The sequence below is a fragment of the Panicum virgatum genome, chromosome 6N (genome assembly GCF_016808335.1).
Source record: "Panicum virgatum strain AP13 chromosome 6N, P.virgatum_v5, whole genome shotgun sequence".
NCBI classification, from domain to species: Eukaryota; Viridiplantae; Streptophyta; class Magnoliopsida; order Poales; family Poaceae; genus Panicum; species Panicum virgatum.
The window spans coordinates 48,853,127-48,875,668 of record NC_053150.1 but is presented as its reverse complement, the minus strand read 5'-3'; the positions used below and the strand labels follow the sequence as shown (position 1 = coordinate 48,875,668).

General features: G+C 41.6%; 1 long non-coding RNA gene and 1 pseudogene across 1 annotated transcript; both read left to right on the top strand.

The window, feature by feature from the left end:
* The first annotated feature begins 3,885 nt into the window (after positions 1 to 3,885).
* LOC120678269 lies at positions 3,886 to 6,365 on the top strand (annotated as a pseudogene).
* Positions 6,366 to 20,396: 14,031 nt separating this feature from the next.
* On the top strand, positions 20,397 to 21,702 carry LOC120679583. Its single transcript, XR_005677250.1, has 2 exons — positions 20,397 to 20,603; positions 20,750 to 21,702. It is a non-coding gene; the product is annotated as an uncharacterized LOC120679583 (long non-coding RNA).
* The last annotated feature ends 840 nt before the right edge of the window (positions 21,703 to 22,542 follow it).

Below are 22,542 nucleotides of genomic sequence, written 5' to 3'. Positions count from 1 at the left end.
TCTGATGGACGTTTGCATGTGTGTGATATGTTAACAGCAGCAATGCGTGCATGTGTGTGCATGCAAAAAGCATGTGTATGCATGGAAGAAGCATTTAATAAGGGCAAAAGAGGACAGTTGTTGGTGCTGCCCAAAAAATTTTAGGAACTAAACACCATCCAAACTTTTTTGCCGCTGCAAGTTGTTGGGTTGAGCTGCAGATGGCAGCTTTTTGAGTTTGGGCAAACTTTTTTGCCAACTAAACACTGCCCAAGCCCAAAGCGAAGAAACTCGAAAACTGGCAAAAGCCGCAGAACCGTATGAACGCCCACGACGAATGGTCCAGATCCTCGAGAAACGAATTTGACGGACCACATGCTCCGGCGATCCTTTAAGAATATGGTTAACTAATTTTGTGTCATTACAATTTTGCAAGTTGAGAGTTCTACCATTACGAATCACCTATTAGGAATCATACCATTATAATTCTAGAATTGTCCGAATCATGTTATTTTCTACGTCTTAGAACCTTATGGGCCCATGCACAGATCATCTATAACATATACTAATCGGCCAAGAATTGGTGCAACCTCAGGGTGCTTCTACTGTAGTAATGGGCCCACGAAATTGCTGTAGCAAATTTTCTGGAGCTCCATAGGTGTTTCCCTGATTGTATTCCACGTGGAACCCACGCACTATTCATGCAAGTTCCACATACTATTCAGGTGGGACCCGTGTACTACTTAGGTGGGGCCCATGGTTCAATTAAGTGGGTCTCTTTATATTTCAAAAAAATATCTTCCTTCCATTAATGACAATACAAAACATATTCAACTACTTCCCACACATAAAAATAATAACTAGACTTTGCATACTACATTCACATGTGGTAACCCCACTATTTTTTGGGTTTCGCTTTCACTTCGTAGACCCATAAAATATAATTGAACTATTTATTCATTGCTAATCCTACTTTATTTCCTACTAAAATTAATAATCAATGTAACCCAATCCGCCAACTATACCTACTAGCGAAAAAAAATGAATTCCAAAAGAAACATTATCTGTACTCGAGATAGGCGCGCTCTTAGACTGTGAACTACTATGCCGCTTTACTGCAATTTTTAGATTTGATTTAATACATCGATACGATATTGCTTCCAATATAGTAGCGGATAATATCTATACATTGTCAATATTTTGTATAGGCGCGCATAACACGTCAACCTGACTAGTACAAATACTAAAGGGCCAAAGATTTGAGCGTTGTTGTGAGCCATGGCTCCACGTGGCGCCAACGTACTATTCATGCAAGACCGACGTGGGACCCATGTACTATTTAGGTGGGACCCACATGGGGCCCTGGTGCTATTCAGGTAGGACCCACATACTATTCGGTTGGGATCCACGCACAAAATATATTTAATTATTTTCTATATATGAAAATAGTAACAAGATTTTGTATACTATAATCACATGCAATAGCTCTACTACTTTATTGAATTTTGCTTTCACTTCATAAACTTGCAAAATATAATTTAATCATCCATTCATTACTAATATTATCTTTTTCTCTATCAAAATTAATAATTAATGTAAGCTAATCCATCAACTATACCTACTAACATAAAAAATAAATTTCTACCCATACAGTTCATGCAGGATTCACGTGTGACCCACATACTATTCAGGTGGCACCCACATAGGGCCCGCGTGCAATTCTGATGTTACCACATACTACTCAGTCGGGATCTACGCACAAAATATATTTAATTAGTTTCTGTATATATAAATAATAACAAGACTTTGTATACTACGTTTACATGTGGTAGCCCTACTACTTATTAGATTTTGCTTTCACTTCGTAAACTCATAAAATATAATTAAATCATCCATTCATTGCTAATCTTATCTTTTTTTCTACCAAGACCAATAATTAATATAAGCCAATCTATCAACTATACCTACTAACATAAAGAAAATGAATTTCTAAGAAAAAACTATCTGTACATCTAGTGCGCTCTCAGGTTTTAAACTACTATGCCGATCTACCATAACTTTAAAATTTCATTCAATACATCAAAACGATGTTGCTTTGAATATATATAGATGGTAAAAAAAATTATTATTGCTTTAGATCAAATATTTTGCTTTTTATTATTGCTTTAGATCAAATATTTTGCTAAAGATGCGCATGGCGCACCAACCTAGCTAGTTGTATTTTTGTATGGACCAAAATATCCATGCTGCTGCTCTCTCCACATCACTGCCTAGCGCCCCCACATGTCATATCCTTCTTCTCCAAATCCAAACAGAGAGCTACTCAAAAAAAAAACCAAACAGAGAGCTCTGCATCTCTGCCGAGCCGCACTTTGATTGGCGCCCCGAAAGCCTCGCTCCCCGTCGCCGTCGGCCGCCGTCATGGACGACGAGGACGCTGACCCGCCGTCACTGGCGGCCGCCAGGGGGCGGTGCCCATGCTGCTCCTCGTCGTCGCAGGCCGTGACATGGCGGCATTCCATGAAGCGAAAGCTAGGCGCGGAGAAGGGCATCAAGGGGAGGAGGGGGGCAAGAAGGGGGAGGCGGGGTCCACGATGCGGGTGTAGGCGGACTGGTGGAGGATGACTGCGCGGCGCTGCAGGAGGCGGTGGCGCAGTCCATGGCGTCGGCGCTCATGGACATACGGGCCTCGTGTTGTTGCAGCCTTGAGCAGTAGGCGAAGGATGACCATGCCTGCTCATGCATATCCAGTGGATGCAGAATCAACAGGCCTTGCATAGAGTGTGCCCATTCTAGCATTGGTTAGTAAACACAAAATAATCAGATTCACCAATGCAGCTACATATCCGTTTGCAAACTGATTGCAATTTCCCAAGGAGAAGCATTCAGATCTCATCTTGTGTGGAAAATTGACACTTAAAAGGGGAGCAGCAGGTTGGGGACAACATATGCCCCACTGCCGACGCACGGTCCTTGCTGGGCGTGGCTTTGCGTCCCTAAGCTTGGTGAGCACCTTGTCGAAGGCTAGCTCTGTGCTCTCGGTCGCCACCATAGACATGAGCCACCTCAGCAGGCGCCATAACACAACTACCGCCTCCTCCAACTGTAACGTCCCGCCTCCCCGAGGCCGGGCCCCCTTACATCTGGCAGCTTACTAGGACTTAGACTGACCTCACAGACCAACACGAGTCTTTTTTGCACACTTTGTCCTCACTCGTGCGCACCCGGGAAGAACTTTCCGGTTGGTCACCCATCCTGAAATTGCTCCAGGCCAATCACGCTTAACCTCGAAGTTCTTTCAGGATCGGCTTCCGAAAAAGAAGTTGCAACTTGTTGATATGAGTATTCTATTAATCCTATTAAGCCCTGGGTGGGGATTTCACACCAACGAGGTCACCTGCATCCGATGAGGTTGCCGGCATCGGCTTCGCCACTTGCCCCCTATCGTGGTCGGGCCTGCCTCCCTGGGTAGCTGAAGGAAGATGGACGGGGAAGGAAGGAGGAAGGAGACGACGCGTGGGGTCGGGAGTCAGTGTGACGGAGAAAGATACAATAGGGGTAGTTTGGTAATAAGAAAATACAGTGGCCAGCAAGTGGGTTTAAGAGCATCAAAGACGTAGAAAATGACACGATTCAGACAACTTCAAAATTGTAATGACATGTTTCCTAATAGGTGAATTGTAATGGTAGAACTCCAAACTTGCAAAATTGTAATGGCATGGAACAAATTAACCATAAGCCCCGAGGATGCTCGTTGCCCCAATTCGCCTCCGCTGTTGAACCATTCTCTAAACCCTTCCTCCTCACTCAAAAAAACCCCTTCCTCCCTCGGCGCCTCCTCCCCCTCCCACTTGCCTAGGGTTTTAGGGTTTTGCGCGGACGTACCTCCGCTTCCTTGTCGGCGCGATGGAGTTCTGGGGTAATTGCTTCACTCCTTTTCCCCTCACCACTCCCCTCATCTGCTCAATGCGATTTGTTTTCGCTCACCGTTCCCCTGTGCTATGTGCATTGAGGATCAATTGATTCATCGCGTCTTACCCATAGGAAAGCACCGGTTTCTAGTTAGATTTGTGCGTTAGTATGAGGTGCTCCATGATTCTATTTTGGCCATGTTTATTTTTGTTCTGTGATACCCCGGCCAGGTGTCTTCCTGGTTGATGTTGAGGTTGCATATACCGCTTTTTGTTATGTACTAGTAACGTTTTGAATGGAACTATGTTATGTACTAGTAACATTTTGAATGGAAGTGTGATTTTTTTTTCCGGTGAAACAGATGGAATTTGTTGTGTAGGGTAGGCATAATATAAGTTGTATTCCTTTTTCACTTTCTATGAAATATGCAACAATTCTGTGGAAATTATATTACTTGGATGTAACTTTCCATGCGTGAGTTATGAATTTGCGATGGAGGATATAGAAGTGTCCATTGTATTAGGGGTTAGGTATTGTGAAAGTTGTCATTTGTTTTTGAATGATATAACAAAAAAATAGTTGAATTCTGTTAAGACATGGTAGGTACATCACGCAGTTCTTCATTAGCCTCAGCGAAAGCTAATCTGACTTAAACATGGACAGAAATTGTTCTTGCACTGCTTACTTATCCCCTATGTGGGATCTGTTTTGCCAGAATGCTAGGCGTGAAAGATTTTATATGCTTTCTGCGGTCGTCCACCAGTGTGGTGCTTTTGTTCTATCTGTATGTGTTTTATTTGTTAGGCTGTTGTATTTGTGACATAGCAAATACTTTTTAAAAAGAAAAGTTGGCAGCTAATGTGCCCTTATTGATTCTGGATAGTTCATTTATCTATTACCACTTTGATTATTTGCTATCACTGTTTGATTTGTTCTAGTGCATTATTTCTTGTTTACTTTTAGTTCAAAATCCCTTTCTTGCGATACTGAATTTAAGAATTGACCTGAATCATACAGGTGAAGAGGTGAAGCCAGGAACCAAATTTTCTTGCAAAGCTGATGAGGGTTATGTTATCCACCTCTCACAGGTTTATAGGCTTCACTGTTGATCACTTCCATTTCTTGTTATAATTGTTACTAACTTTATTTTAGGTCCCATGGATGTTTTGTTCCTTTTTTGCTTTTAGGCTGCACTGGGTGAAACAAAGAAAGGAAGTGAGAATGTAGTTGTTTCTGTCAAAGTTGATGACAAGAAATTAGTGCTTGGAACTCAGTCAGCTGAGAAGCATCCCCAGATTATGTGTGACTTGATATTTGAGAATGATTTTGAGTTATCGCACAGTTCAACTCAAAGACTACTAGTGTCTTCTTGTGTGGTTACAAGTCGCAGATTCCAGTGTTTGAATATCCTTTATCATATGATCTGTGGTTTTCAGTTTAGTCAAATCTATTTAAAATAACCTAAAATATGTTACTTGGTAACTTTCGTTTCCTTAACTGGTATCTTGCTTTATCCATGGATAATTCTGGTGATGATTAAATTAGTTCATATGAAGAACTAGAAACTGAAGAAATCCCAATTAAAAAGGATGAAATTAGTAAGTGATTTTCTTTTCTTCTTGCACCACAAATTTCATTATGCATTGATGTTGAGTGTACAGAAGAGATTTTATTGCATGAATGTCACTTACTTTTTTTTGTTTGTTTCCAAGCCAAAGCTACTGTTCCTGTGAAGGATGGTAAAAACGTCAAACAAGATAATGAAGAAATGTCCAGTGGTGACGACGATTTCACTGATGATTCAGATGGTAGTGAAATGTCCGAGGATGAGTCAATGATGATGAAACATCCAGTGGTGCTAATCTCAGTGGCGATTCTGAAGATGAAAGTGAAGAATCGGAGGAAGAACAAACTCCTACACCGAAGGTGTACACCAGATAGTTTCCCTTGTCCTATAGTATAATGTTTAGTTCAATCATGTTTGACCATATTTATTTGTTTTCTGTTATATTGTTGCCTGATGTAGTTGGCAAGAAAAGAGCAATTGAACTGTGACACCTTCTTGAAAGAAGGCAAAGGTTGAACCATCTGGTTAGAAAATAGGTACCCTACTCGTTCTTAAAACCTTACTAATAAATGTGAAATTTTACCTCATGAATTTTTTGCTAAATTTTCATCTATTACAGGTGACAAGAAGGGGCATGTCTCAACTCCTCATCCCACAAAGCAGGCCTGTAAGACCCCTGCAGACAAATCTGGCAAGACCCCAACAACTGACAAGAAGTCAAAGGAGAAGTCCCCCAAATCTGGTAGCCGCAAGTATGTGTAGCTTATAGGTTTTTTTTCATTGAATGAATGACAGCTTAGTATTATTCACTTGCATTTGGAGATTGCTAATTGTCTATCCTTGGTTCAAGACTTTTGGCAGCAAGTCAGCACTGGAGACTCATAAGAAGGCAAAGCATGAAGCCTAGAGTATTTATAGCCCAATGGATGATATAGTCATATAGAAGTTGTTGTTTCTCATTAGTTAATGCTTTACTTAGTCGGCAGTCTCTGGATTCTTATTTTTGAATAAGGGAAATGCCATTAAGTTTGGAACATAGCCAATATGCCTTACTTTTGAACATGGGAAGTGTCATTAAGTTTGGAACATGCCCAATTTTGGTTGTCGCGGGATGATTATGTTTTGAATGAGCATGTGATCTATCAGATATATTCTTTGTTATCTTGGAGTGAGTAGTTCTATTTTATTCACATCTGCTATCGTCAGCTTTCATGGTGTAGTTGGTTTTTTAATGCTATGTAATCCTGTCGGTAGGATGCATCTGCTATCATCATTGCATTGCACATCATGACTATTCTGAGAGTTGCCTAGGATTATACTTGATAATTGGGAGTATTTGTTTCATTGTTCCATCTGGCACAACCGTGAACACATGAATTAAATGTTACAATTTTTGTTACTTTAAGCAATTCACTAATCCCTTCACAACAGGATATACACTTATTTCTTTCTTTTGTGGTGGTTTACTCTTTCTAGCTGCCTTAAAAAGTTTATGCAATTAGCTTACAAGAAAATTCAAGAGGGTCATCAATTCGTCTCCAGTTGGGCAAGCGCTCCTCACTGCGTTTGCGTCACGCGCCAAAAATGCAAGTGAAACTGTTCATGCGGCTTCCCTTGGTTCTAATAGTAGAAAATAATCTTGCTTAATCAATATGTAGAGTACGCCTCATAAGTGCTACTACGAACAAGGTGCGACAACATATCATTCTGATTGTTCAAAACTAGCTTTCATACTGCAATCTACAGAAAATCTGAGCCTTCGAAGACAGAACAGCTATGTAACATTACACAGTTCCATAATATCAATAAGCTCTCATTCTTCAAGAATTATTCTCATTGGCCAATCTACAAAATTGAGCCTTGGCAGACAGAACAACACCGTATCATTGCACTAACACGTTCCAAAGTATTGACACATGTTGTGATGCTGCCTTCGCAGTCTACGCAAGTGACAGAACTTTGCATCGCTATCCAGTACCACAATTCAATTACCTAACACAAACCAGTCCATGAAATGCTTCGGCTCACTTATGAGCATTATGATTCACCTTGCAATTAGCATCTAGACCAATTGAGGAGTTGAAACTTGAAAGTCCTGAACAAAAGTGAAAAGTCCATCAATGTGTGAGAATACATGACAACATCTAGATGGAAGAAGGTTCGGATATAAAGCGTTGAAAAATTACTTGCTGCACGACTTGCAGGAGTAGCCAGTGGCTTGCTTAGAGCTGTCAATGATTGAAGGTGTTTCTTTACTGTAAGGAATATGGTCCCATTTAGGCCATATTTATTGTGATTTTGGTGATTGAGTGACAACATGATCTTTGGGACTAACATGTTGTCAAGTAAATGCCATTAGATCTCAAGGATAAAGTACAAAGACCCAACAAAGCAAACGAAGAAAGAACTTCAAGAAGTGCTGAATTAGACGAGTTCAACTGGGTCAGATGAACCGACGCATGCTACCGGATCATCTGATGCCACGTGCATATATGCCGTCGGTGCAATTTTGCTCAACTAACACAATCAAGTGGAGAAGATATAGTAGCACCGGATGAACCAACACCCGATCGGATAAAGCGTTGGATCATCCGACTAAAAGTCGGTGCAATTGCACCAGAGAGCAATGTCAAGTGCCCTCAGTTGATTGGAAGAAATTCTACACGACCGGATCAACCGACACACCGTCGGTACATCCACATCAGCAGCAGGCTGCTGTCAGATGTCCAATGGCTAGCTCAGGCTCAGAGTGACCGGATGAACCGACGCCTATGACTGGATCTTCCGACGCCTATGAACTTTTCTGGGTAAAAGTATGTAATGGCTACTTCTAGTTGGAGGGCTATATATATGCCTCACCCTAGGTCATTTGAAGGTACTGGAGCTGATGAACAACCCTAGACACATTGAAGAATTTCTACAAGCCACCAAAGTGCTCATTGATCACATCCTTAGGTTTAGCACTAGCTTAGTGAGTGAAAGTGTTAGATTAGCTCTTGAGTGAGAGAAGCAAGGTGCGCTACCTTGTGTGCTGGTTCTAGAGTGAACCACAAGTGTATCTCGGTGAGCCGGCCTCCTTGGAGTCTTGGTGACTCGTCGGCACGTCCTCGACCCTCCGGTTTCAGCTTGGTGTGGAGCGGCGTCGACAACTTTGTGCGGGGGACGTGAAGACCCTCTTCCTTGATGGAGAAGCTCCTTAGTGGAAATCGGGATCAAGGTGACCGCGATAACTTGACATAGCCTTTGTGGCAAGTCGAGAAGAGTCCCAAAAGAGACTTGGTTGCCGGGAAGCGATACTCTTCGTGAGTGCTTCAACAACATGGATGTAGGAGTGGCTTAGTGCCTAACCGAACCACGGGATAAATCACGTGTCGAGAGTTTTCTTCCTCTCATCCCTAAGCTTCCGCATTTCATACTCGCAACTTGTGTGCCTCTACTTTCTAGAGTATCTTGATAGGATTGGTTATAGGTTGCCAAACTTTTTTTAGGATGTGAGTTTCACATTAGTCGAACATAGTTGCATATATAGATAGCTTGTGTTAGCTTAAGTTTTGTGCAAACTAGTTGGAGCCATACGTTAGGTTTTAAGTTTGCCTAATTCACCCCCTCCCCCTCTTAGGCTACGAGCACCTATTCCAATCATTTATACGGGGTCGCAACATGGACATAGCCACTTCTCTTAGTACTGCTAACCTGCATCATAGTTCACCAAGCAGTAAAGTTTCTGTGGCATGAAAAAGAACCAGAAGCTAAACAAGTTTACGATAAAAGTAACATTTTCTAACCGGTTTTGTTGCCCATAGAAGGTGTTACGATCTTTGCCTTCTTCTCTACATGTGTCCTCAAGGGTGTTTCTGCTAGCCTAATCTTGCCCATAGCATTCAGCATAAAACTCAGGTTTGGGATATCAAACAAAATAAGGAGCATGTAAAAATAGCAGGCCAGCTTGAATAATCTCACACCTTCAGAACTTCACCATCAACTTCATCTAAACTTTCGCTATCATCCTCATCATTGGAATCCTGAGCATCAACCATGTCACGAGAAAGAACAATACGTTCAGAGACTCAAGAGTACAAGTGATATCTATATTGGTAGAAACGTACCGCATTGCATGTACACATGAGCAAAGATAAGTTTTGGCCTGAACAAGGTACAAGCATCAGGTAATCCATACAAAATCTAAACTAGCAGTAGCATAATAAACACAGGGAAAATGTATGATCATATATACATAAGAAATTTAGTCAATAATGCACGATTATCTAGGTTAACTTACACACTTTGGCTATTCCCTGAGTCCGTTTACTGGTATCTCAATAAATAATCTAAACAATGAAAAATTAAAACATCAAGGAAATAATAGTTCCGACATGATTCATCGCGTATACAAACCTCATCATCTCCAGATTCAATCTCTGCAGAATCAACAGCGTTATCATCACTGTCATCATCGTCAGTGCCACCATCATCACAAGCACTTTTTTAGTTCACGGAACTGAGTAGCAACAGGCTTCTCCGCATCATTTTCAGTTTCTTTGCTTTTATTGAAGGTAAACCAATGTAAAGCAAGTGACTTCTTTGGGATCCCATTAGCTATTTTTAGCAAGTTTCGGCACACGGACAAAGAGGACAATAGATAAATAGCACCATAAACTAAACATGTACATGTATGCCTTATCAAAGTTGGATCAGTCTAATATACTCAAGAGAATCAAAGAAGCTGCCTTAACTCTTAAACAAAAATTGTAATGTAGAACAAAGGATATACCATATGCATTTGGATACAGTGGAATAGCCAATGGAACCTCCTCATCAGAGTCATCATCTGAAACATCAATAGTGAAGTAACTTATGAGAAGTGATGAGGGAAAACATCAGGGGAGTCCAATACTAAAAGAACAAGAGCATTACCTTCATCAGTACTAGTGTCTGAATAAGATGTGGAAAAAAGAACATCACATAGTTAAGGAATAAAACATTGTTCTAGAGCTTCTTGCCAAACATTGAAAAACATAAAATGAAAGGATATTTTATCTTGAGCTCCCTAAATGTGAAACCAAGAGCAAAGATGTTGCTGGTTTTTGAGCTGTGCAGTAACTCAAACTCCTTCTCAAATACCAAACCAATTGTACACTAAGGGTATTTGTCAACTGACAGTGTGCCAATTAGAATTCTATTTCCATCAACTTTCACAAAAACTCTGACATCTTCATTCCCCTTGTCATTCTGCAGTGCTATCTAGAAATACGAACAACTGAACCGTAAACAGACAGAATCCAACCCAAATAAGTGAAAAGATGACAAAATATTACAAAATCTCATAAAGCGGACCTATGAAATATGACAATACAACTCTCCTGGGTTACACTTCACTGTATCACCAGGTCTCACTAGAACTCCTAAAAATATTAGAATAGCTTTTAGTAGCCATAAGTAAGATAAACTATGGATGCACAAATTACAAAGAAATTTCTTGGGGGCACAGAAGGCAAGCCATTGTGTAAGTGCATTTAGCCCTCTAAGTGGATTTTGGTGTTGATGACATACATAATTAAGGAGCTAATGAGTTTATTGAGCTTATGAACAGGTTAAAATTCTATGAAAAGAAATATCTACGTAAAGAGACACCAATTTGCTTAGTAGGTCGTGTTTGAACTTCAAAGAAGATCTTTTAATATTTTCTATTTTGAATTTGAGTATAGGAAACACCGTACTATTAAGAGGGATGCGAAAAGATGACTTGGAGATGTCAAAGTTCTTGCTTGAGATGCTAACCACCCATGAGAGACACAAAGCACTCACTTGAGAACATAAACATGCAAAAACAGCATGCATCAGAAGTTCCGACCTGGCGTCGGAAGTTACGACAATGGTCGGAACTGTCTGATAAGGTCCGACCAAGGGTTCTCGGCCAGGTGATTTAATTAGGGTCGGAAGTTCCGACCCTGTGTCGGAAGTTCCAACGAGGCTCGGAACTGTCTAGATAGTTCCGACAAAGGATTCTCGGTCCGGTGATTTAATTAGGGTCGGAAGTTCCAACCCTGTGTCGGAAGTTCCTATAATCACATAACCAGCACAGTAATGGCTAGTTTTGGGGGCTCGGGTATTTATACCCCCTCGGCCCCCTCTTCATTTGTTGCCAACTCTACACACAAGAACACACTCTTGAGCTTCCAAAACACCTCCCCAATCCTTTCTTGAGATAAACTTTGAGTGAATTTGAGCTAGGGTTTGGGTGAGAGCAAGATTGAGGTGTGAGACTTGAGCCTTTGACTTGTGAGTGCAACCAAGTTCATCTCAAGAGCACTTGAAGCATCTTCATCCATTGATTCACATTTTTTACTCTTGAAGCTTGCTTCTAGACGGTTCGGTGTTGCCCGTGGAGCACCATCTCATGTGTGAGTGCCCCGGGAATTTTGTATTACTCATCCTTTGTTTATTTCTTAGTGAGTGACTCAATCCTCCTTTGTGGTTGATTGGGTGAGAAATAATGTTAGAGGACAACCCTACTCTTTGTGAGCTCCTCAACAGAGACGTAGCTTCCTTAGTTGGAGCGAACTTCGGGAACAAATCTTATGCCACTTATTCTTATTGCTTTCATATTGTTCTAGTTGACCTAGACCTTGTTTTGTCCCGATCTACGTTCTCGTGTTGTTGTGCTTGAGTTACTCACTTGCAGGAGTGTCCGGGCATCATTGATGAACTTTTGATTCAACCAATTTCTTAAGTTTCAAATTTAATTTTGAATTTCATTCAAGAACTTGCTTGTTTGTCGGAAGTTCCTGTAACACCATGGAAAAAAATACAAAAAATAGAAGGGAGCCTTGTTGGGCCAGCCCAACACTCCCTAACCCTTTTAACAGAACCCTCTCTCTCTCTCTGTTATTCATCTCCTCCAAATTAGCCCTCTCCCCTTATCACGTTACTTCCTCCTCCCCTTTCTCTCCCATGGCTTCCTTCCCCAAAATCTCCCCGCTGCAGCACCAATACCCTTGGGGAAATCTAGCAAAACGGATCCAGGACGTCAAGAGGAGTAAGCAGAGGTGCATCTTCCATGGAGATTGGTCCTTTCCCATCTCCTCCTGCTTCTCTATGGTTTGGGGGTAACTAAGGTGAGTGGGATTCCATGCTTCCTGCTCAAATTAGATGTTCTTGTGCGAGTTAGGGTTGGAGATTGAGTGGATTAGTGGGGGGGGGGAGCTTTTTGGTGTCTTCCTTGGATTTCAGAATCGCTGCTATTGTAGCTTTGTTTGGAGGATCGATTAGGGCTACTTAGAAGCTGAAATAAATTTTTTGGTAGACTACAAAGTTGTAAGAGACATTCAGATCTAGTAGCTCATAAAATTTCATGATTTTAGGCCCTGTAGTTTCAGACTTATGATTTTTGGAAACTGACTGTCATATTCTGACGAATTCTGGGCAGAGTGAGATCTATAAGGTTTTCGGAAACCTTAGAGGCAAAATTAGGCTTGCTAACTAAGAGAATCTTATAGTGACTTTCATAAGCTTCCCATATTGTATTTAATTGCAGTTTTTGGTGAAGTAAGACTCCAGTTATGGCTGGTTTATTGTGGCTGTTTACATTGCTAGGCAGATTGAGTGAGGTCTGTTCTTTGGTGTTTTCCTTATGGTAAATGTCCGAATTAGATCTTCCAACCATGGAGACTTTTGTAGAGGGATAAAAGTTCTTAATGCCAGTAAAATTTCATAAGTTTTGGTTGCATAATTGGGAGTTATGAAGTTTTAAATGTTGCTGCCTGGGCTGTTAGGTAGATTCAGAAATGTTGTTTTGAGTTGTATTTTAGGTGAACTTAGAGGCCTGATAGAATTATAGTTTTGCTATAAAAGCTTTAGTTTATTCTCTGAAGTTTCTAAATATGTATTTAGTTGGTACCTAATCTGTTGTATAAAAATAGATACATAAAAGATAAGCATTGCAGCTCGTAATCGATGATGGTGACAAGAAATGTAGTTTGTCTAGTCTTAATCATGTTTGGGTCTTGGTCATATGAGCACTTTATTTTCCCATATAAGAATGCCATTTATGTTTGTTGTGTTGATATTCATAGGTGGTTTAGCAGGTGGTGTTGCTATGAGGCTTGTGCATCTACATTGTCGGTGAAGGCAAGTGAACGTAGCTGTTGTGTTGCTACAACTTTAACATTCTATTTTTACTGCCTCCACTTATAAAATACAGCACACATACATATATGTGATAATATAAGAATTTATACATGACTCATAATTATTGGGTGAAGTATGAATATGATATTGCTAATATAGCTATATAGTGGGTACATCGATTTTCTACTTCAACATGGGTGGATAGATAAATGAAATATTCTATGGATGATGGATTTTGAATTTATAGTCGGGGCTGGAAGTATATATATATTTTTTAGTAATTTGTCCTATGGCACATAAGTAATATTTGTGGAATCCTTAATGGTTCAATAGCTGATTAGTTTGTTATAGAAGAGGTATATCAATCTTGGTTTTTGAAAACCTCTGTGATGTTTACACTACTTTATATCTCATAGTGCTATCATGTGTGGACGAATTGGAGATTGGGTTACGAGTATGGTTTGAAGTTGTTTCCTACTATTCTTTGGTACATGTGTTCAAATATATGGGTTGAATCTCGGGTTGACTGGCTCTACTGAGAAATGTTTTTATATATGATAGCTATGCTTGGGATTTGGATTGGGAAATTATTCTTCTGTATGTTTAAATTGACAATGGATACATGCCATCCTATTTCTATTAAGACTAAGGAGATCTATAGATATGATAGTACGGATAATTGTTTGGTTATGATTATTCAGTCATGGTTGGTGCTATTTATATTGAAGAAGTACTGTTTGCATCTCGCGTTAACTATCATGGATTATTCTCTTTTTCCATCATGGAGTAAATTGTATTTGGATTTGAAGTATATGATATCTGGCTTTTGGAGATCGTTGCATTACATTGCACCGCACTGCATTACATGGCATTTGGAGTTATGTCGCCAACCTATGGTTGCGACCGTACCGGTACAGCATCGTTTATTGGGTATAACGATGCAGCTTCACACCTTGTTGGGTATGAAGGCAGGAGTTCATGTGCATCGATATGCATACAACATTGTTTATCGATGCAGCTTCATACCTTGTTGGTATGAAGGCAAGAGACATGGCATTACTTTGCATTCGCATATGGAGTTATGTCGCCGCTTCGAGCCGCGATCGTACCGGTACAGCATCGTTTATTGGGTATAACGATGCAGCTTCATACCTTGTTGGGTATGAAGGCAGAAGTTCATATGCATCCATATGCATACATAATTGGTTTGGCATAGAGATGCAGCTTCTTACCTTGATGGGTATGAAGGTAGGAGTTCATGTGCATTGATATATATTTTTTAATGGCTTAATGTTGGATGTGATGGAGATATGTTGTTACATGCATATATTATGCCCTTATGTAGATATGCACTGCGACGTGGCTTATGAGAGTTGGAGATACCATATGTGTGCATTTTACATTTACTTGCTTTATTGTATGAATATTTGGATATCAGTTGATATGGTTGCAATGAAATAATTTGATAGTGATGCTTCTTCATGGTGATGGGCATTTTGTATGACTTATGGGATTATGGAGATAATGTACTTATTGCTTCCTTGCATTCCTTTGCACCTCAAATGGACTACAAATATTATTCCATTCCAATTATTATATGATCAGCATGTTGCTACTTTTATTTCTACTTGCTACAGAGACCTATATGTTACGGTTGTGTTAGGGGTTGCTTACTATCAACCTAATTGGATCTTACTTCATTCTTTAGTAGTAGCTCTGTATCAAAATAATATTATTTTATCCTTGCTATGCTCTTGGTACATCTGGCGAATGGTGGAGCTAACTTTTGATATTTGCTATGATGTTAAATGATTAATTAATCCATTGCAGTTTAAATAGCTTGTTAAAATAGTTCACTTGCTGAGATTATTCAATCTCACCCTTGTTTTCCCTCTCCAGGTTGTCATTTGTAGCTAGCATGGAGGAAAATGGGATAGTTGCACATCATACACTTCCACGGGATCTCATATAATTCTAGGATGTATTCTTCTATGTTTGCGAGATGTTAGGGTATTCTTACTTGTGTTCGCTTAAGTTAAAAATTATACGGTTGTTATGTTGGAGAATCACGCTTTATGTATTATCTATCTATTGTTGCTTCCGCACTGTGCTTGCTTCAAGGTATGTGCTGTCGAAATTTTCTATTTTTGGCATTTTGTAGTATAGATATGTAGCATCATAGGGTTCTGTGATGCCTGGGATGTTACGGTTCCAATTCATCGGAACTTCCTACGCGGGGTCAGAAGTTCCGACAGGTTTAATTTCTGCGAAGAATTTTCAGGTTTTACAGGTTCGCCTATTTAACCCCCCCAGGCATCACTAAGATCCTTTCACATTGGCAGTGTAATACCCTATATTATAAGGGTTATTAATGAAGTTACATTAAGGGCTATATTAGCTTAATAGGAGCAGTTATATATAAGTTCATCTGGGTCACCATCTTTTCTGAGGAAAATAAAATAAAAGGCATATATGAGTATGCGCGCGTGTTAATGAAAGCTCAAAGCTGGTTTTGCTTAAATATTGAAAAGCCATAAGCCAAGTTAGCGAGGATGTCTCCTTCTGCACATATGAGTGCATGTATAAACCTTTGCTAGCTTAATTATAATTAGTGAGAGTAAGATAAAAATTAAAGGATCTTCTTGATAAACATAGACAACTTAATTAGGTACCTAGCATGCAAGCTATAGCACCGTAGAGTACAAAGGTCACTAAAAGGTATTGGCGAAATTAATACAATAATGCTTCTCTGTTGCCTCGTGTAGATGAGCAGAAGTTTGGAACGATGCCTTGTACATTGAGTTTCTAATTAGCTTGTAACAATTACGTTATCAGGCTAATGGCCATTCAATAGATTCAAGTAGTAAGGATAGCCATGACCACGTGAACACGTGTGAATGATTTTGTGCACCTAGAATGTGTTTGAGTGAAATTATTGTTCGTAGCTTTGCTTGTATATTTAAAGCAACCAGGGGCCTACCTGTCATATGGCGACATAGGTTACTATTTCATGAGTGTGTGTGCATCTGTAACTGAATTGCCCAACTAGAGTATTCGTGGACCCCAGCTGTAAGGGAGGCCCATGCTCTTTGATTAGTACGACAGCAGGAGTATAATCGAGCTGAACTTTATAGCTTAGTTAAATTATGTGGGACCCACTGCATGCATAGTTTAATTAACGGGAAAGGATAAAATCATAGCGCTCGAGTGCTTGCAGGAAGCATCACCATTTATCTGGTTTACTCGGGCTGCCTCTGGTTAGCACCAGAACCCTCCAACGTGACGTCATATGTGACATAGAGGCTGCAGTAAAAGTATTTTTAACTTCTTGATCTCATCCGTTTGCCGGCTCTGGTGTACTCTCGCATACTCCACATCGTTCCACGCTATTCTGACGCCCGTTTCGCTGATCTTCTTGATCAGGCAGCCACGAACCGCCTCTCGTCCTATAAATAGCGCCGTGCACAGCCCAGCTCTTAACACATACAAAGAGATGAGCGAGCGAGAGACCAAGCTAATGCACCAGTGCCTCTAAGTAGAAAAGGTTAATTAGAGCAGCAGGTGAGAGAGAGCTTGAGCGGCTAACGCTGCTGCTTCTAGACAAGACAGGCATGCTCGATCGCTTGGGTGATTGAGGCCAGCTTATAGCTCGGCAGAGGTGCTCCGGGAGCACTGTTACTTACCTATAGATTACGAAGTGAGCCTAATGCTGCCGAGAGCATAACCGTATAGTAAAGCAATGTAACGGAGTACTGCCTGCTAGAGTAGCTATTGATAGCAAGTAGCACTAACTAGTGCTGCTGTCCAAGTATCTCGTACTGCTACGAAGAGAAGATGTTATTATTAGTTGGAGAAGGAAGTATAGTTAAAGTATTGTTAAAATACTGCTAGACTGCAGTATTAATAAGGCAAGTAGTTTATATGATTTTTAGCAATACTTACCTTCCATCTATATTATATTTCCTGTGCAAACGAGTTATATGTTATTAATGTATTGATGCTAACATTTATATTTCCAAGCAGTCAATGCTACTAACCTGCTGATATGATACTAACATTTATATTCCAGCATTTATATTTCGCAAGGCTGCTAACTGCTGACATGCTAACTTCACACTAATCTTTATATTTCAGTATTTTATATTTCGCATTGGTACTAACTACTGATTTTGTGCTAACCTTTATATTTGAGCATTTACATTTCGGTGTACTTGTGTATTTTACCTTTCCAGTTGTGGTGTTTATCTCTTGTGTGTTGTTACCATGATATTTACATTCCGCCTGCTATGTATATTCTCGATATTGCGATTTTGAGTTGTTGTGATGCCTACGATTTGATTTGAGTGTATTTCTATTTTATGCTGTTATGCTGCCGGTGTGTTGTATAAAGCTGGTGTTGTGACGGCAATAGTATTGTACCGGTCACGGTTCAGGAATGGGACTGAGTTCTCCAATGGGAATGGCTCTTGTTCCGAATAGGATGCTTGGTGATGGATCCGTAGGAGCAACCATGCATGAGTAAGTCAAGAGGCGATTTCCGGAGGATCAAAGAGCTCTCCTCTTCTAGGACATGCACGAGAGCGTGGTGTTCTAGTAGAGACCGTCGATGTCGGAGTACCCCTCTATAGAGTATTAAAGTGTGAAATTTCACCCCTGTGACTCCCGGGTTGGGAAGCTTGCGGTCAAGTGTGACATCAGCTGAACTATTGTTTGTTTCTGAAATTTTGTGTGAATAATCTCTGTTTAATATTTCAACTTTCGCTCATTCTATTATTTTGTTAATATTATATATTTGTTTGCTGATTGCTGAGTATGATCTATCGTACTCACCCTTGCTTTAATTACCCTTTTTGCAGCCCATGAACAAGGATTGAGCTAGGAGGGAAGGGAAGCGACTAGACGTAGCTATAGTTGTAGTCTTGAACATTTATTTTTCACAATGTAAAATGTCCTTCAATGATCCGTGATGTACTCAAAATTGGAATTAATAAAGAAGAATGGTTTTTGATCCACTTCTCATTTGTGTCTAAAACACGCCTTGCATGGTTATAAGTTAATTCTTGTAAGCGTGCGGCGGCTGTCTCGTCTAGGCCCTAGTTGGGGGCGTGACAGGCAGTGCCAAACTGTCAACTTCCAATTACAAATTCAAAGGATACAAGATCATAAGAATATAGCCACAGGTTCCAATCACGGGCATAGAAGAAATTATAATGCACCATGTCAGTGTAGCATCATCATTCATCAAACTTGATCAGAAAGTTCCCATAGTTCCTGAAAACCATTATAAACTAGACTTATCACTTATCTCCCTCAACTTTATCACTCCGGGAGAGTCAGATTTACCATTTTCCACGATTGATTGAGCAAAATATCACCTAACCAACAATTTATGATACAGAATGACACAATCGCAAAATCCAAGAAATTTACTGAAGGAGCAATACATACTCGAGCTATTGTCTCATAGTAGCAGACAGGTCGTAGACTAACCTGAACCAGACTCACCCAATCAGTCAAGAACCAATTAATCGACAACCAAGACAAACAAAACAAATGAAAAATCGTATAACAGCCACCTAAAAACCCTAAGGGTTGGACTGGTTGATTATAAATCTATCTCATTGTGTTTCAATTGGATCCAGCATCTCCAATACCACACAAAATAGCAAACAACGAGATATGGGGCAATTCACCCTAATAACCATTGAACCAGGCATGATCGGAGTAAAAGAAAAAAAAATGGAGAAAAATCGCAGGAAACGGTACGCACCCCAGTGCCGACATCTGGCAATATCCATAGCTTGTGGAGGAGGAACGCCACGCCGCCGAATCCCCTGTGGTTTCTCTCCGCCCCGCTGCTTCCGGAGGGGAGAGGGTTTTGGGGAGCGGGCGCTTGGAGTGTAGGGGCAAGAAGGCAAGAAGGATCAAGGTAGGTGTGCAAATAGATGACGCTTAGGTGCACCTCCAACCCTCCTTAGTTCAATTATTTATACTAGTTTTTTAAAATTGGAATAGAAAACTAGTATAAATAATTTTAGGTGCACCTCCAACCCTCTTAGTTCAATTATTTGTACTAGTTTTCTGAAATCGGAACAGAAAACTAGTACAAATAATTGAACTAAGTAGGGTTGAAGGTACAAGACGTCTGTGAGGACCATGAGCCATTAGTCTAGTGGGCTTGCATCGTAGGATGGCCTCTATGGTCTGTGGATGTGGACAGTTTACGGCCCATATGGAGTTCCACGGTAGCAGCATATAATGCAAAATTCAAACAATACGTCGCGTCCAGAAACAAAACCTTGCATCCCAAAAACCAAAGAACACAGCCTTAGCTGGCAAGCAAGATTGCGAAGAAACAGCATCAAAACATCATAAAAGCAACACGATTTCCATGGATCATGGCGATTCCACGACCGTCGACGGAAAGCGCTTTCGGAGAAGATGGTGGCAGCCATTTTTTGGCCATGTTTTGTTTCCAAAAAACATCCTACCATAACCGTCACATTGAATCTTTGGATGCATGCATGAAATATTAAATGCAGTTGAAAAAATAACAAATTACACAGTTTAACTGTTTCATACCAGACGAATCGTTTAAACCTAATTAGTCTATGATTGGACATTAATTGCCAAATAACCCAAAATGTGCTATAGTGCCAAAACTCAAATTTTTTCACGAACTAAACACAGCTTTGGTTGCAAGTAGAGTGATCGGATGGAGCAAGGTTTTCAGTGGTGGCAAGGAAGCCCTCCTGCCAAGCCAACCCGAAATTCCTGGCTACCGGTATAACTGTATAACTTAGCAGCAGAGGCATGGCTAAGTTGCTTGCCTCGGTTACAAATCAAATGATTCTCACGCTTGGTAGGACTCCTCCTGGAACCGCCCCTCCCATCCCCCGCGTCGCCCTCAACAGCGGCTCGGGCGGAACCACCGCCGCCGCTCTACAGCCCCCTCCCATCCCCTCGCCGTCGCCGGAGCACCACGCGCGGAAGTCCGTGCTGTACCATGACGGTGGCGGTGGGGCTCCTCCGCCTTTCCCCTCCTCCTCTCCCTCAATCCTCCACGGTCTTCATGCCACTGGATCTGGCTGGTACCTGCAGCCGGCGCCGGTGCTTTGCGGTGCCCAGATCCGCCCTTTACTGAGCTAGATCTCGTGCTCCCAGGACAGAGAAGCGCGGGGCCTCCTCCTCCCGAGTCTCAACGGCGGCAGCCTTGGGCGACGACTGCAGCAAGTCATGGTAGTGGGCAGCGGTCAGATTTGCTTGCTTCCCCACCGGATCCGGAGCTTCAGCTCTGCCGCAGCCCAAGACATCTGCAGCAGCAGCAGCCGGCCTCGATAATGTGGTGAGATTTCGATGGTTTGGGTATGGTCTTGCTGAGCGAAAGCACTGCATGGCTCCATGCCGGTGCCGACAGCGGTGACGTTCTTGCGCATCATCCCCTCCTTGGAGGCGCCGTTGTAGCATCCCTGCCCAAAATCATTTTGGGGGCTTCGGGTGAAAACCCTTTTGTCTCCAGTTCGAGTGGTGGCGGCGTCTGTTTAACGTCGTTCCCTTTGTGAAGGCATCAGACCCCCTCCATACTCTCATACTGCCAACTAAAATTGCTCCACGTTCACTCTTGCTGGCTCTACTTGCATATGCTGCACTCTGCCTTGGTCATCTGCTGATGCCGTTGCTTCTTCATTATCCATACCACTTGGTTATGCCATCTCATCATATGCCGGGTTAACAAGACCATGATCCCCTCTCTCGGATCTCCTCGTTCTCCTTTCGATGATCCTTCCTCCTTTGTGGCTTCTTTCCCTTGAAGGGCGTTGGAGGACATTGTTAGGAACTTAGGATCCCAGAAGCACCTACAAGATGTCTTTGATCACGTCTGTCATCTGCCGTTAAGGCTCAGTGCATAACAGTCGCTGGTGGTGTGGGATCGTCGAAGTACAGTCACTTGGTAGTGCCACAAGTCAGGATCTACATGTGCCTTCTTCAAGATTGTAGCATGATGTGGTGTGTGTTGTACCCTCTTTCTTCTTGCGTGTGTTGGGTGAGCTTTGATTGTAAAACTGTTGAACCATATGGTTTAATGAGCTTGCAAGAACCTCCGATCAATGAAATTAGGTGGGGATCCCCCCCCCCCCCCCCCCCCGGGTTCTCCTCTCAAAATCAAATGATTCCTTGCTTGCCACCCTTTCCCTCCAAAATTCTCACTCCGACCCCCCCCCCCCCTTCTTCTTCCAAGTGCCAATGCTAGCTAGCACAACGCCACTCACCAATCTCCACTTCTTTGCTTCGCTCCAGTCACATACCACCTGCTGCATTGCTTGATCGGTTGGTTTTCCTTGGTCCCTGCCCTTTGCCGAGACATGAGCAAACAGTCGCACACAATTGCAATTCCTGAGTCTTGTGCAATCTACCACAAGCAAGCTGAACAGCAATTGCGATGGCATATCGCGCATGGCGCCACTCAGGGGCGGAGCTAGGGGGTGCTGGGGGGCTCCAACCCCCCTACTGTCCAAGACCTCCATTGGAGGTAAAGGGAAGGAGGAGAAGAAGAGAGGGAAAAGAAGAAAAGAGAGAAAACAAGTGAAGATGGAAGAGGAAGAAGGAATGAGCCCCCCCTAGATCTTAAATCTGCCTCCGCCACTGGCGCCACTTAGCGCATACGCACAAGGCCACGAGCCACAAGGTCTTGGCCTCTTGGGATTCTATTGACGAAACTTCAAGTCTAGGCTTCAAATGACCCCGAGCCTCAAGGTCTGGGCTTCTAATGACCAAACATCTGAGGCCATGAGCGATATATGTTAAGAGAAATAGCGGTCAAAATGTGATCTTAATCAAAATGTATAATAATGTCCGCATCAAGGCAAATCACGCATATATTTTGGGTGTTGCATCTCCAGCATAATACAGTTTTTTTATGGGAGCAGCATAATATAGTTAAGACCATATTAAGAATC